An 11691-nucleotide genomic window follows, 5' to 3' on the forward strand; every position below is an offset into this window, starting at 1 on the left:
GATAAATAAGAAGGTACTATGACAAGAAGTAAGCTAAAAGGTACTTGTTTAGTAGTTGATTTTGAACCTAGAAATATTAAAGATGCATTGGAAAATAGGATTGAGGCTATGAATAAAGAGATAGAAAAAATAGAGAAGAACAAAACTTGGAGTCTCCTAGGCCTAAAGATAAAAATGTGATTGGAACAAAATGGGTATTTAGGAATAAGTTGAATGAAGATGGTAAGGTATCAAGAAACAAAGCTAGATTGGTGTGTAAAGGATTTAATAGATTTTAACAAGATTTTGTTTCTTTTAGTTGAATCTAGAGTTTTTTTTAACAAAAATGGTTAAAATTTAGATTTTTTTTAGTATATATTACCTTTTGAAATTCAATAGGAATTGCTGATCAAAATGATGACACTGAGGTAGGGAATAATATTCCTCGCAACCCACCACCAAACGATCCAGTATCCCCACAAAATTGTCCACCAACTGATCCTCTACCTCCTCAAAACCCTCCTCGAATCGAGGATTTGATAAATGAAAATCTCACTGAGTTGAGAGGTTTGCATAGAACATACAATAATGTACCTGCACTGGCTCCTATGTTATCCACGTTAAACACCATAGTTGATAACATTGAAACTCTTACAAACCAACAAAATGCCGCTCTTCGTTGGCGTGATGAAATGTACCAGATGTTTGATGATGGTTTGGATTATGATGAGGTCGTGGCCCTCAACATAACCAAAGATGATTTGGCAAGCCTTTTTGCTAACCCAAAAATGGGTATACTAGTTGACCCAAAAAAAACCAAACTATCGATTAAATGGTGCACAAAAGATGCCATACATGCAAATTTTTGGGACCATTGGTGGATGGTCTTTGATATCCCTCCACATGGAAATTTAGACATACCATTTTATTTCCTTAAAAAATTATATGCAAAATTTGTGTTGAAACTTAAAGTGAACTATTGGAGCATGAAGCCCAACATGGGCTTAGGACTAGGAGCTCCTCAGGATAGACCCTCTTCCCAGCTGAAGAAACTTGGCACTTTTGTCCCCCCCCCCTTGATATCTCCCCCCCTCCTTGAGTGCAGCATCTAGATATTATGGCAGAGTCTAGCTCTCAGACCATTAGAGCCATTCATAGGCTGAGTAGCCTAATGATATCTCAGGCTAGGTCAGTCTTGCCTCCTCGTGTTGATGATGTTGGTGCTAGTTCATCATCGGCTAGCTCATCACACATTTGTGTGCCTCACACTTTCATTACATGCAAGAATATTTGCCTGGGTCCCATAGGTGATCTTCCTGAGTATCATTTTGTATTAGACGAGGATACGCCAGATGCACGTACAGAGGCTACAGACCCTAATGCGAGAGAGGAGGGGAATGTAGAGGCATGGACTCCTTCGGTGTCGGTACGTGTATGCATTTTTTTGTTATGACATATGTGATTTAAAGTTAATTTTTATAATAGAGTAATTTTAATTTTTAAGCCATACTGACTTTTACATGTATGTGATCTTCATTCATGTTTAGTTGATGACCGAGGAGGAGCTCAGACAGATAGATGATGCTACACTCTTGGCCATTTAATTTGGCCTTGAGACATCTACGGTACATTATGTTGTGTTCGAATTTCTTTTTTCTATTTGATATTGTAGCATATATGGTTGCTAATCTTTCTTTTATCTTGTAGATACCACCTGCCCCGAGGGGACAAAGTGTGGGGGGTGAGCCAGCATGCATTGACAAAGGAAAGGTAATTAGATGCTTTCTAATTGATTAAATATTGATGCATTATTGTAAAATGTTTGTGGTAATCTCATTTAATTAAATTATTTATTGTATATAGGGTGTGGCTACTGGCGATGAGCCTGTACAGATTCGGCGTCCTAGATCATCAGGGATTTTCATTCGCACAGAGAGCCCCATTGTATGTATAAGTATCATTTATTTTTTATTTTTTTAATTGATGCAGAGGAAAGTATGATTGTTGTTCTATACAATTTCTATGATTTTTTCCGTACCAATAATGATTCATGTCTTGCATATGTTCATTACAACTTAAATAGGCTTATATGCACCTGTCCAACTGACCAAGTTGGTTACAAAGGTTTATTTAATCAAACAAATACCAAATTACTACTTTCCCTCCAAAACTAATATGACCGTTTGAATTTGAAATTCAAATTTCAAACTATAGTTTTTATGCATTCCCTAACTTTCTAAACTATTCCATTGACTCAAAATTGGTCATATGGATTTATTAAATGCAACTAAGTAAATTTCCAGAAAATTGAAGTTTTTATTATTTTTTCTTCAACAACTGAGATCACATATGACATATATAAAGGTATACATGACCGTTGGAACAACTATATAGGCATTCCCAACCATAAAACAAACAAACAACCACTTTTTTCTAATACTGTTTAGACTCTAAATACCCTATTCTAAGGCCTTTTGGTCCCATGGAGTCACTTGGTTTAGAACCACACCAAAATGCTTGTGGGCCTTACATGTGCCTTTATTACAAAACATAGACCAACTTGTAAAATATGGACCAAACCTTTATTCCAACTTCCTAATCTACTTTAATCCTCGCTTTCATGGAGTGCCAAGGTGTCCGGCAACAGAGATACTTGTTCCCCCCTACCACATAGGTTAGGTTCCCTACACCACCTTTCCTCTCTCTCATTCTGAACACTAGTCCACCAAGTGAGTGATGTTCCTCTCAGTCTTGTTGTTCTTACTTTTACCTTCTTATCTACCTCTATGTCTTCAAGATCAAAGTAGTTCTCAAGGGCCTCTATCCACCCTAGCACTTCTTCACTATCCATTTTACCCTGGTATATTGGAAAATCAATATGGTTCTTCCCACCATTACCTTGTACTGCCTTAATGATTCTCATAAATCTCCTTTCTTCAGGATCATCTGTTGTCTCATGCTCTTGCCTTGCATTACCAACCTCTTCTTCTTCATGGTTCTCCCCATGATTTCTTCCTCTAACCTCTTCTCCTCTAGGTTCTTTCCTTTCCTTTCCTAATGATTCTATCCTTGCAATAAGCTTCAGCCTCTCTCTTCTCATCTGTCTTTCTTCCCCCACTCTAGATGCTTCAAGTTCTCTCCTCTCTCTTTTCTCTTTTGCCAACTCTTCTCTCAATTCTTCAAGTTCTCTAGCCATTTGATTTTTAGGAGGCATTTTCACAACAAGTTTTCTTCCTTCCCAAGGGCCAACTCACTGATTCTCTTTCTTTCCTCACCAAGAAATCTCTGGACACCACTTATGTACCTTTCAACTTTGGGACACACAAGGAGGAATTAGACACACCAAGGCTTCAACAAAGGGACCAACACACTAAGGATTTTCAAGGTTATAGGTCTTGGTCACACTCCTAAACACCCAAACTTCAAAACCCTCCTTAAAATGGCTTAAAAACCAAGGCCTGCTTGTTCAAACCCCAAAACTCAATTCAAGAACGTTTGGACTTGTCTAATGACAAGATATGATCATGACAACCTACATGAACCTATCAAATGACACATCTACCATATGAAATCCTAAAATCCTATCTCATGCCCAATTAAAACTTTCTTCCACATATGAGTCCAACATTATAACTTTGTATGCTTCCATGAGCCATAATTGGTGCGAGGATTGCCCAATTGACTTCAAGAGATGTTCCATGACCTCTGTAATGCCTTGGATCTTCAATGTTCCCCTGATGAGCATGGGATGCTCTTGCATCACTTATCTTCATAAATAAATTCAAAACTAATTTCTGTGATATTAACAACTACTATTTTGTATCTCATAGGAGACTCCTAGTGCACATGAGGTTCGATGGGGCAGTTATGTAGATTTGATGACGTGGCCACTCACTCCTGAGGAGGAGCCTACAATAGTAAGTTGTAGTTTGAATTCATGATTAAATATGTTATAAATTTAGCATGCTATGAATTATAATGTTATATTTTAAATTTTAGATTCATCTGACAAAGGTATTTGAACATATATAGCCAACAATCACAGAGGTACCAGCATTGCCGAGGGCATACGAGAGGACTCCTGACCGGCGCAGGAGGTTGATGAGACAGGTATTTATTATGAAATTTTGATAGTATTAATCTCCAATACGGAAAAGATCATTATGCATTTGAGTAATTCAATGTTAGATACGTAGAATCATATAAATTTAGTAGTCTAACTTTGGGTTTTCCTTTTTTATTTATGTAGGAGGCATCCGATCCACCTAGTGCAGTGAAGAGGTTGCATTTTGATCATCTACCAGCACCCTAGGATAGTATAGTTTTCATAGGATGCATCATGAGAAATTTCGAGATGGCATATGCCACATTGTATATAGAAACATTGATATTATACACATTCTGATGGCAGGATCAACCACATTTTATATATGGATCTATGTATTTTGATATATATATATATTTTGACCCTAGGGACATATGTTATCGTTTAATGCATCAAAGGGGGTCATAGGTCACCCTATCACCCCCTTTGACTCATATGAATGATTTAAATATGTCCCTAAGGGTCCTAGGACCCCTAGGGACATATGTTGTCGTTTAATGGGTCAAAGGGGGTCATAGGTCACCCTATGACCCCCTTTGACCCATATGAACGATTGGAATATGTCCCTAGGGTCCTAGGACCCCTAGGGACATATGTCATCATTTAATGGGTCAAACAGGGTCATAGGTCACCCTATGACCCCATTTGACCCATATTACCCATTCGAATATGTCCCTTGGGGTCCGAGGACCCCTAGGGACATATGCCATCGTTTAATGGGTCAAAGAGGGTCATAGGTCACCCTATGACCCCCTTTGACCCATATTACCCATTCGAATATGTCCCTAGGGGTCCTAGGACCCCTAGGGAGATATATCGTCATTTAATGCGTCAAGAGGGTCATAGGTCACCCTATGACCCCCTTTGACCCATATGAACAATTTGAATATGTCTCTAGAGGTCCTAGGACCCCTAGAGACATATGTCATCCTCTAATGCGTCAAAGAGGGTCATAGGTTACCCTATGACCCCATTTGACCCATATTACCCATTCAAATATGTCCCTAGGGGTCCTAGGACCCTTAGGGACATATGTCATCGTTTAATGGGTCAAAGAGGGTCACAGGTCACCCTATGACCCCCTTTGACCCATATTACCCATTTGAATATGTCTCTAGGGGTCTGAGGACCCCTAGAGACATATATCATCGTTTAATGGGTCAAGAGGGTCATAGGTCACCCTATGACCCCCTTTGACCCATATGAACGATTCGAATATGTCCCTAGGGGTACTAGGACTCCTAGAGACATATGTCATCATTTAATGGGTCAAAGAGGGTCATAGGTTACCCTATGACCCCATTTGACCCATATTACCCATTCAAATATGTCCCTAGGGGTCCTAGGACCCCTAGGGACATATGTCGTTGTTTAATGGGTGAAAGCGCGTCATAGGTCACCCTATGACCCCCTTTGACTCATATGAACGATTCAAATATGTCCCTAGGGGTCTTAGGACACCGAGGGACATATGTCATCATTTAATGGGTCAAAGGGGGTCATAGGTCACCCTATGACCCCCTTTGAACCATATGAATCATTCGAATATGTCCCTAGGGTCCTAGGATGCCTACGGACATATGTCGTCGTTTAATGGGTCAAAAGGGGTCATAGGTCACCCTATGACCCCCTTTAACTCATATGAACGATTCAAATATGTCCCTAGGGGTCCTAGGACCCCTAAGGACATATGTCATCGTTTAATGGGTCAAAGGGGGTCATAGGTCACCCTATGACCCCCTTTTACCCATATGAACCATTCGAATATGTCCCTAGGGTACTAGGACCCCTAGGGACATATATCTTCGTTTAATGGGTCAAAGAGGGTCATAGGTCACCCTATGACCCCCTTTGACCCATATTACCCATTCGAATATGTCCCTAGGGGTCCTAGGACCCCTAGGGACATATGTCATCGTTTATTGGGTCAAGGAGGGTCATAGGTCACCATATGACCTCCTTTGACCCATATTACCCATTCGAATATGTCCCTAGGGGTCCTAGGACCCCTAGAGACATATATCATCGTTTAATGGCTCAAGAGGGTCATAGGTCACCCTATGACCCCCTTTGACCCATATGAATGATTCAAATATGTCCCTAGGGGTCCTTGGACCCCTAGAGACATATGTCATCATTTAATGAGTCAAAGAGGGTCATAGGTTACCCTATGACCCCATTTGACCCATATTACCCATTCGAATATGTCCCTAGGGGTCCTAGGACCCCTATGGACATATGTGATCGTTTAATGGGTCAAAGGGGGTCATAGGTCACCGTACGACCCCCTTTGACTCATATGAATCATTCAAATATGTCCCTAGGGGTCCTAGGACCCCTAGGGACATATGTCATCGTTTAATGAGTCAAAGGGGGTCATAGGTCACCCTATGACCCCCTTTGACCCATATGAACGATTTGAATATGTCCCTAGGGTCCTAGGACCCCTAGGGACATATGTCGTGATTTAATGGGTCAAAGAGGGTCATAGGTCACCCTATGACCCCCTTTGACCCATATTACGCATTCGAATATGTCCCTTGGGGTCCGAGGACCCCTAGGGACATATGTCGTCATTTAGTGGGTCAAAGAGGTTCATAGGTAACGCTATGACCCCCTTTGACCCATATTACCCATTCGAATATGTCCCTAAGGGTCCTAAGACCCCTAGAGACATATATCGTCGTTTAATGGGTGGAGAGGGTCATAGGTCACCCTATGATCGCTTTTGACTCATATGTATGATTCGAATATGTCCCTAGGGGTCCTAGGACCCCTAGGCACATATGTCATCTTTTAATGGGTCAAAGAGGGTCATAGGTCACCTTCTGACCCCCTTTGACCCATATGAACGATTTGAATATGTCCCTAGGGGTTCGAGGACCCCTAGGGACATATGTCATCATTTAATGGGTCAAAAAGGGTCATAGGTCACCCTATGACCCTCTTTGACCCATATGAACGATTCGAATATGTCCCTAGGGGTATGAGGACCCCTAGGGACATATGTCATCGTTTAATGGGTCAAAGAGGGTCATAGGGTGACCTATGACCCCCTTTGACCTATATTACCCATTTGAATATGTCCCTTGGGGTCCGAGGACCCCTAGGGACATATGTCATTGTTTAATGGGTCAAAGGGGGTCATAGGTCACCCTATGACCCCCTTTGACCCATATGAATGATTCGACTATGTACCTGGGGGTCCTAGGACCCCTAGGGACATATGTCATCATTTAATGGGTCAAAGGGGGTCATAGGTCACCCTATGACCCCCTTTGACCCATATGAACGATTCAACTATGTCTCTAGTGGTCCTAGGGCCCCTAGAGACATGTGTCATCGTTTAATGGGTCAAAGAGCGTCATAGGTTACCCTATGGCCCCATTTGACCCATATTACCCATTCGAATATGTCCCTAGGGTTCCTAGGACCCCTAGGGACATATGTCGTTGTTTAATGGGTCAAAGGGGGTCATAGGTCACCCTATGACCCCCTTTGACCCATATGAACAATTCGAATATGTCCCTAGGGGTCCAAGGACCCTTAGAGAAATATGTCATCGTTTAATGAGTCAGAGAGGGTCATAGGTCACCATATGACCCCCTTTGACCCATATTACACATTCGAATATGTCCCTAGGGGTCCTAGGACCCCTAGAGACATATATCATTGTTTAATGGGTCGAAGAGGGTCATAGGTGACCCTATGACCCCCTTTGACCCATATGAACGATTGGAATATGTCTCTAAGGGTCCTAGGACCCCTAGGGACATAAGTCATTGTTTAATGGGTCAAAGAGGGTCATAGGTCACCCTATGACCCCCTTTGACATATATTACCCATTTGAATATGTCCCTAGTGTTCCTAGGACCCCTAGGGACATATGTCATTGTTTAATGGGTCAAAGGGGGTCATAGGTCACCCTATGACCCCCTTTGACCCATATGAATGATTCGACTATGTACCTGGGGGTCCTAGGACCCCTAGGGACATATGTCATCATTTAATGGGTCAAAGGGGGTCATAGGTCACCCTATGACCCCCTTTGACCCATATGAACGATTCAACTATGTCTCTAGTGGTCCTAGGGACCCTAGGGACATATGTCATCATGTAATGGGTCAAAGAGGGTCATTGGTCACCCTATGACTCCTTTTGACCCATAATACCCATACGAATATGTCCCTCGGGTTCCTAGGACCCCTAGAGACATATGTCATCGTTTAATGGGTCAAAGGGGGTCATAAGTCACCGTATTACCCCCTTTGACCGATATGAACAATTCGGCTATGTCCCTGGGGGTCCTAGGGACACATGTCATCATTTAATGGGTCAAAGGGACCCCCTTTGACCCATTAAATGATGACATATGTCCCTAGGGGTCCTAGGACCCCTAGAGACATATATCGTCGTTTAATGGGTCAAAGAGGGTTACAGGTCGCCCTATGACCCCCTTTGACTCTTATATATTAATAATATACCTATATATTAATAATATAGATATCAATATAATAATATATATATATACATATACATATTACATTATTATATTTAATTAAAAAATTACGTTATTATATAAATATATTAATAACATACATATTAATATAATAATATTTGTAATATATATTATATTTAATAAAAATATTACGTTGTTATATCAATATTATATTATTATACATATTAATATAATAATATATAATACGTATTTTATATATATATAAATTACGTTATTATATTTAGTAAAAATAATAATAATATATATTATATTTATAGATTGTAATAAGATTAACATAAGATATTATTATATATTACTAGATTATATCTTATATGTTTACATTACGTTATTATATATATAATATATTAAAATATGCCTTTACATATTAATATAAGTGAAATAATTTAAAAATAAAAAACTGAAACTTTTAAATCGAATTTCTCTCCAAAATTTGAAGATTTTTGAAATTTGACTACCGAGCCATATCGGATATCTGATTAGGCTTGGTATTTACCAAGCCTGCCCGGTCAACTCCAAAGACGTGTTTATAGAGAGTTTTAGTGATACTCAGACTTCGGGTAGCCGTCTGACAATGTTATTTTGATCAAAATGGAATGAAACGAAATGGGTTTTTTAATATCACTCTCTAGATTCCATCAATATAATTTCTGCCAAATTCTGAGTTTGATCAGTATTTATTAGTTAATTATCAATGAAGATTATTGTAAAGTGTTGATTGACATACTGAATGAAAAATAGCTATAACTTTCAAACGGTATAACATTTTTTAAATCTAAAAGTTGCGTCACATTCTATACTTCACCTAGTATAAGAATAAAACAAAAAAAGAAAAATTTGATCAAATTTTCTATTAGTTAGGGTGGTCAGACATAGGAATTTTTTTAATCCAAAAAAGTTTTTGTAGAAAATTCATATTTAATTATTTATTTGGAATAAAAATATCAAAAAATATGTGTCACATCCGAGCATGAGTCTAGTTTTCATATCTATAATTATATTAAAAAAATATTATCATTTGATTTTGATTAAGGTGGTCAGACATACACCTACTTTTTATTTTCGCCTTGAAATTTTCTTAGTACTGCATTAAAATTCAAACTTTTGACCAATCAATTATTTTTTTCTCCTGATAAGGCCTAGTAGTTTAGAAACTGCATTCAATTTTCTACAAATTATTTTGTTACAACTTTTTGATATAAATTCCATAACCACTTCAAAATTGTGTGTCAAGTTGACATAAACCTGATTTGCTGATTTTTCACTGCCACTTAAGGCCATAGTTTGGTACACCATGATCTTGCACATACCCAAAACTAAACATGCATCACACCATAACACAAAGGATTTTGATGACCTAGAAACCCTCGAGGAATAAGAAGGTAAAACTGGGGTAGTGATGATAACAAAAAAAAAAATTGCACAATTGATTTCAACCACTTTTGATGGTCTTTCAGGTTAAAGGCCTACCTTATTAAAGGCTACAATACACTATTAAATGCGATCCTGTTAAAGGATTTCTACACCCTATTAGGAGCATGCCTTGTTAGAGGACTTAAAAAATTCAACTTAGAATGTCACCCTGTTAAAGGATTTACATAAAGCTATTAGGCTCACCCAAGTCCATGGGATTTACAGTCACCTTCTCAAAAGAATCTTTTATCCCTCTCTAAGCATCTCCTATCCTTCTCCTAAGGATAACTTTATCCTTCTCTTGGGAATCTTGTATCCTTTTCCTGAGGCTTATCCACCTAGCTATTAAGCTAACCTAGCAATGTAGGATTTCAATATCTAATACAATAGTAAGAGAGTATTAGAAAGGTTTTGACCTGATAAAGATTGCAACCCTAACCTTGTAGATTATATATCACTCTTCAATTTTTCTCTTTGCTTGGCTTTTCTCCTTTGCAGTTCTGCCAGCTTGTTCACCCTTCAAGATCTATCTCCTTGAGCTCTTCTAGTCATAATCTCAATGCACTCTTACAGTCACTTGATCAACTCAGAGTCATGATGCTCTGTCCTTACTCCTAACTATGTCCTCTTCTCGACACTATGCTCTATCCTTACTCCTCACTGTGTCCTCTTCTCAACACTTAACACTACCCTTCTCTTGGTGTCTTCACATGACCACACTTATGACCAACTCCCTCTTGCACTCTTTTGATCTCTAACCTATAACTCTTTATAAAGAAGTTTTGTACATCATTTCACGCTCAAATCTCATTTTGATCTAAGAAAATTATATTATTTTCCCTCCAAATTGCTTCTTTCAGAAACTTCATGATAGATCCATCAGGATTTTCCTTGAATTAGTTTGCATGGTTCACACGAAATTTAGTGACATCTACTCATCATCCTTATCATCCAATTAATTCACAAATTTCAATGTAACAAACTTATTGTTACTGATTTGAAAATTATTTGACTCAAAAAAAAATGCAGCAACTTGACATAATTGGTTTACTGATGCTCGACACCTAAAGAAACTTGCTCGACATCCATTACCTTTTTCTATTACTCGACACCTAAATAATCACTCAGCTCACACTAAAGTTGAAATTGCTCGACTCTAACTAGATTGCTTGGCTCTCTCCAATGAACTTAGTTACTCTTTACAAATGAATTAGTTAAACCTTACATATTTGATGTGTCTCAGTATGTCCATCTTCTTAAGAAATTGATAGTATTTTTCAATCAACAAATTGATACTATTTTTATCACTTAAGAAATTGTCATTCTTGCAAGTAGCAAGTTTGACATCAATGAAAAAACAATGATTGAAAAAATTCTTTACCGATTCTATTATTCTTCATTCATGACCCTTCCAATCATTTCCAATAATCTCCCTCTTTAGCATTGATGGCTGACCAAACTGGTCAATTGATTGAGCTGATCAACTTAGTTACCACCAAAATTATATACATTTTTTATTTCCTTCTTTTGTTGATAGAAATTGAATCCTTTGTTCTACTTCTCCCTCTTGACTATTGCATCCTTAGTACTGGTCTTATACATCTCCATATCCTTAACTTTCATTGATCAGTTTCTCATAAATCTCCCTCTTTGACATAAATGCCAAAGATATAGCATA

This window comes from Cupressus sempervirens, chromosome 5 (genome assembly GCF_028749045.1).
Source record: "Cupressus sempervirens isolate cs-2001-9-10 chromosome 5, ASM2874904v1, whole genome shotgun sequence".
Classification (NCBI taxonomy): domain Eukaryota; kingdom Viridiplantae; phylum Streptophyta; class Pinopsida; order Cupressales; family Cupressaceae; genus Cupressus; species Cupressus sempervirens.